Source organism: Struthio camelus, chromosome W (genome assembly GCF_040807025.1).
Source record: "Struthio camelus isolate bStrCam1 chromosome W, bStrCam1.hap1, whole genome shotgun sequence".
Lineage (NCBI taxonomy): Eukaryota > Metazoa > Chordata > Aves > Struthioniformes > Struthionidae > Struthio > Struthio camelus.
In genome coordinates this window covers 44,585,795-44,591,794 of record NC_090981.1, presented here as the reverse complement: position 1 = coordinate 44,591,794, position 6,000 = coordinate 44,585,795, and positions in this window count along the sequence as shown.

Sequence of the window (6,000 nt, the reverse complement as noted above, 5' to 3'; positions counted from 1 at the left end):
ACACACAGACGGATCCCTCACATCCTGATCCTTTTGAGGTCACAAAAGCAGAATTCCAGGAGGTTTATGCTAGAGAGCAATTTTTATGCAGGGAACCGAGCAGATATTATCTCTTCTGACTTCAACCATGAAATTAGAAGCCCATTTTGTCTCACTGCTTCCAGGGCAGGATTAGAAGCTGTGCCATGGAGGGAACAGACAGGTGCTTTCAGGACGAAGCAAGGATATTCCCCAAACCCCAGAGGATCCCAACACCTCTCTCTCCACAAAAGCCCAACGATCCAAAGGGGCTCTGGATGGTGAGGGGAAATAGGAAACATTCAACCATGACTAATTACTGTTCCCTCCCTTATTATAAATCGACTAACACTATTCATTGGAAGGCTTTTTTATTCTGCTCCGTTTTTTACTTGAATTGTGTTTTTCAGTGATTCGTCACATTTTGGTGCTCTCTGCTACCGTTGCAGTGTGTTTTCTAGACAGATTGTAACAGCAGCTCTTTACATCATACAGAAATGATTAGCAGCATAACCAGAACTCAGGAAGGCAGGACATCATTTAATCCTGCCAGAGATCTTTTTCGCATTTCGACTGAAAGCTTTTCCTTTTCCTAATTTCCTTTTGGATTGCAGAGCCTGAATTAATGCCATAAGCATAAGGAAGGAGAACAAGTCTCCAGGTGTACATAATACCTACTGTTCCCATCCCAAACTCCATGTTTATAAGGTCACTTTCTGGCCCTAACAATCTCCTTTCACAGACAGAAGTTTTATGATTTGGGGGCCAATTACTTTTAATACTTAATATTCCCAAAGGGATACAAATGGTAAGCCGCCTTGCCAGTTCCTGCTGCACTTCATAGTTGTGATAAGGTATTGCAGATAACTCTTCACTGGATGTAAAACTGTTACCCACAGGTGATAAAAACCAGCCTGTTTTGTTAAAGAACTAGTCATGAAAGGGGAGCTCCAGATATTTTCACCAAAAATATGCTTGTTGAAGGTTTTGGTAGTTTCATTTCACCAAGAAAAGATGAAGAAATGCTGTAATAATTCGTCCTAGGGAAATGCACGTCATGACAAACCAGTGAGTTACCTGCCTCTTGAAGAAGCAACGAAGAAGCCACAAATGGGTGGCATTACTGGCAGCTGCACTTCCTAAAAGGTCAGGGAGTAATATTGTGTGTAACATAGTGGGAGCCACTAGATTTGCAGAGGTGAAATGCTGTTAGAGACTGGTACTTTATGGGTACTGCATGGTTCAGGATGAAAGGTCACAATTCACCAAAACAGGAGAATATACTGATCTGAGAGATCCATGTTTCTGCAGGATGCCTTAGTTAAGGTACTCAGCAAAATGCACTTAAAATTCAGAGCAAGTAAATACAAATACTTTCGCTCTGGACCCTGCGGACTAGTAAAACTGCAGTCACAGTGTTATAAAATTACAGGACCAAACTCTACTCTTAATCAGTGTAGCATAAATCTGGATTATCTCCTCTGACTCTAGTGGGGCTACTTTAGATTTATGCAGGTTTAAATGAGAGCATAATTTGGCCAATGGCGCCTAGTGATGGATTAATACCAGAATGAGCTCATTAGGGGGGACGCTTGCAGTTTTCTTGTTGAAGACGATGTCCTTTGAGCTGTGCAAGGAAGTGTAGCTAGCAGGAGGAGCTAAACGACAGCCTGCACAGGGAAATGCAAGGCTGTTTGCCCCTCCTCAGGCAAACAGCTCCTTTAGGCTGGGGAGACGCTGAGGAGGGATGCTGTTGCCTGACAGCTTCCCTTGAAGCTGCGGGTCCACCCAAGCCCTCACTCCCCTCCCCGCCACTCTCTTACCTGGGGGAAAAGTGACTCCCCCTGCCCTGCCACATGCCCTCCCTGACAATATGATCCCTCTGGAGTTGATGCCCATCCACCCCCATGACACCTTACACCTTTTCCAGACCAGTTGCCCATGCCTCCTGGACACATGCCTCCTCCACGTGCTTTTGCATGCCTGAAGCGCGTGGAAGTCTAGCTTAGGGCTTCCAACTTGTCAGCATCCCTGTAAATACCATGGGCAGTAAGGACTAGGCATGAGTCCTTTCCAGCACAGAGCGTAAGGCAATGCACAAATGCAGTAGCAATTTCACACTGTCGGAAGATCGTGGGCTCCATACCGTGCGTGCTTCTTGGGAATATACCCTGTATAAGTAATTCCCTTTAGCAGCAAGAAAGACAACGAGGCCAAAGGTGAGCAGTACCAGTGTATGTCAGAATTAGTGGAGTTCCCCGCCTTAAATATTCATTTGCCTTTTGCCCTTTTCACTCAGACATCCTCAGACATAATTTGCAAAAGGATTCTTTTGATTTTAATTAACTTTGAATTCCTTTTTTTCCCAAAAGTGTGAAATTATAAGCTTGTGCCTGATTCCCCACTGCATTTCTCTGGTTTTACAAGTGTGTGGCTCTACTGATTCTATTCTTCACTGAATTGAGACTCACTGGAGAAATTATGACAGGAGAAGACCCTAGCCTGCTACAGCCTCAGTGAGAAAGTCTTAACTCAAGGGGCCACAGCTCACAGCTGTAACTCTAGGCTAGATGGGGAAGGAGTCTTTTTGACAACTAGCATATCTGTTAAACAGAGATTTTTGAAAGAACTGGGTCAAACTTGATGATTTTCCAAGGGAAAAAGAAAAAGGAAAAAGTATTTCCAAGATCGAAACTTTTATACTTTCAACATTCAGGGTTTTATTTTGGAAACGGTGCACCATTTTCATCCAGTGTTGAAAAACGAAAGTTTTCTGCTCCTTGTTTTGAAACACCATTCTCCCCTTTGATACCAACCCAAGTGTCCCCTAAAATGGGAACAAGGTTATGGAGAACATTAAGCAATGCCAGAATGAAACTGAAATATCTCTAACAGGTTAGCTAACATTCTGGCATTAGTCCAGCTGAAATTTTTCAAGCTTTCTTTATTAGATGTTTTTTCCAACATTTTTGGTTTTGATTGTCTGCAGAATTATAAAGTCCATTTCTCATCCAGCTGTGCAGGCAAACCAGCATCAGTTCAGCGCACCTACCTGCTCTGGGCTGAAGCCCATGGGACATAAGAAAAGCCCAAGCCCTTATTGCATGCGTCTGAACTTGCCATTCACTGCAGAGTGTTATAGATTTTCAGACCACAGGCACAGAAATCCCTTTTTGCAGTACATCTAATGCCTAAACCACCACTTTTGGCTTCCCATGCAGCCTCGTGAGCATGCCATACCCCAGCCATGCCCCAGGATCCTGAGGAACTAGCGTGTTCATTAATCATCCATCTAGTCTTGGAGGTAATCAGGCAGAATTGTCTCTGACTACTGAGCTTTTCTGATCTAATGAATATATCTATATTTAGCCAATTCTTTAAACTACGTGTGATATCTCCCATTACAGCTTATTTTCTAAACCCACTGCTTTATGGTTTCACCTATTTACTCATTAACTTATTTTCCAAGAATATTTTATAAAATAAATTCAGCTTCCATGTAGTCATTCCCTGTTATTTAAGGGAGCTGTGTGTTATTTACACAAAAACCAATATGAGTCCAATGCAAAACCACTGCAGCCTTTCCCTTGACCTTGGCCAGCTTTACATTAGGCCTGTCTTGAAAAGTAGGCTCTCATCTCCTCTACCAGAGCATTACTGAAGATAGGAGTTTTGGGAGAGGGCTCTTTTTTGGTAGGCTATCTTGGTTCTCAGTGAGGGTGATTTTAGGCTGGCTCCATGTGAGCAAAATAGGAAGAATTTTAAAACTGTGCCTGTAATGATCTATCATTCATTTTATAGCCTTGCAACTTAAAGGCTTTTAACTTTCAGTTTTCAACGGAAAACTCACTCCAACTGAACTCTAAGGTGGTCCAGACGGAGCTTTTAAACCTCGATAGAAGGCTCTGAGGGGAGGTGTGGCAGCAGTGCTGCTCTTTGCTCAGTGTGACATGAGTGCCTGGACAAGAATGTACTGGCATTTTACTGGCATCCTGGAGGTGAAAGCTGCTGCAGTATTATATTTCAGTGTAGCAGCGACCGGAGCAGACACGTGCTCCGTGTTGCATCAGCTTGCCACGGGGACAGGGTGGGCAGGGTGGCAGCCAGGGCACAGGAAGAGGACACATCGGCTGATACAGGGAGGGGCAGCACAAGGGAGCTGGTAATGCAAGGCCTATACTGCAGGGACCTCACTTTTTATCAGAAATTCATCACGATCAGAAGAAGCTGTCTATGGTCGGCAGCAAAACGCAGGAAATATTCCCCACTCACCCCCCACCTGGATTACATGGAATTGCAAGGGGCTGTTGTGTCATGCCGTAAATAGATGCAAATGGGGACAGGCTCACACTTGAGAGAGAGAAGGGCAAGGGGCATCTTTGTGATATGTGGAAACAGCTACCAAAGCCCTGTCATATTTAGACTCCAGTGCTCCCGGGTAAGCTGCGAGCTAGGCAGGCAGCCAGCACTTCATATGCAAAGTCCTCCTAGGCCAGCAGCAAAGGAAAGGGGTACATGCCATGTCCCCTACCTCACTCTTCTCAAAAAGGGTACCAGATTTGAACCAGCTGCAGCATGTCTGCTTCCTCAGTCACCATCCAAAGTGCTGCCTAGGACTGCCTTTCCCCTCATGCTGAGGGCACACTCCGGCTGCCCTGGAGGCTGCCAGAACATCAGGAGGTTAGGTATCCCATGCACAGCCCCCTTCCAGCCTCCTCTGAGGCCCAAGGGTCCAAGGACCTTCTGATTTGGGGTCCAGGAGTGCTCCTTTGCCTTGCCTGAAGACAGCAGGAAGGCACAACCATTTTCAGACCTCCATTGTACAGGAAGGGACACATTTCAAAGGTGGTAGAGGGGCCAAAATATTATGTTACGGCTCAGAGAGCTCCCTCTGATTTCTCCTCTTTACAGCTGTTGACCTTCCCTTTCTTGCTCTGACACTTCCCGAAAAGGAGACACTTGGTGGGGTATCTCAAGCACAGTGCAGGAAGGGAGTCACCTGGCGTGCAGTAGCATGGAGACGTGGCTGGTGGGAAAGAACAACATCTCTAAGCCATTGAGCAAGGGTCAAGACCTGGTTAGGAAAGCCAGCGCAAATAAGAACCACCTGTAGCAGTTTGCGAATCGTTCCTGGGGACATGGTGTTGGAGTTTGCAGCTCTCCTCCCGGTGCATGGGTACCATGAAGCAGGCAGGTTCCAACAAGGACTGAGTGAAGTCTTTTTCCCCTGCTTGTCCCTTTGTCTCTGCTGGGTCACGCTGCATGGGGGCTGTAGTACAGCTCACTGGCAGAGCTGCAAGACGGCAGGATGATGGGAGCCGAACTGACACAGTTTTGAAAATGACCTCATTGAGGTGAAAAGATCATTTTTCTCTCTTGACATTTTCAACTACTTAGTTGCTTAATTATCTGTTACCAGAATGTCTCCCTATAAGCACCAGCATTTTCACCCATTAGCAATTAGCGAGAACAGTTATTCTACTGAACTTTGTGCAGTTGAATAAATAGATTAATACCCATCCCTCTAAGTATGACTATATGGGGCAGACTCCCAGCTGGAGTAAGCTGACTTAGCATTATACATATTAACATTTTACTTTTGTATTTAAAAAGCAATTTGAAAAGAATAAATATTTTTTCTTTATGAAGAATGACTTCATCTCCGCTTATTTGGGTATTCTAGCAACCATAAGCACTTTTGTCATGCAAATAATTTCAGTAGCGATCCAGTGAACAGATACATTTCTTCTTTGCCCATATTTTTGCTATTACTATATGCATTTTTATGAACAGCAGCCAGTAGAAACTGCCTGAAATATGTCAGGCTAGAGTAACCCTTAAGGAAACCACCTTCACATTAACATGTGATCAAGTCTTCCACCTCCAAAGTATCATAACAATTTTAAGAGAACTTATAATGAAGTTACATCACAAGTAATAATTTCACTGGGCCATTAAAACTTGCCAGTGGAAGAGTCGTAC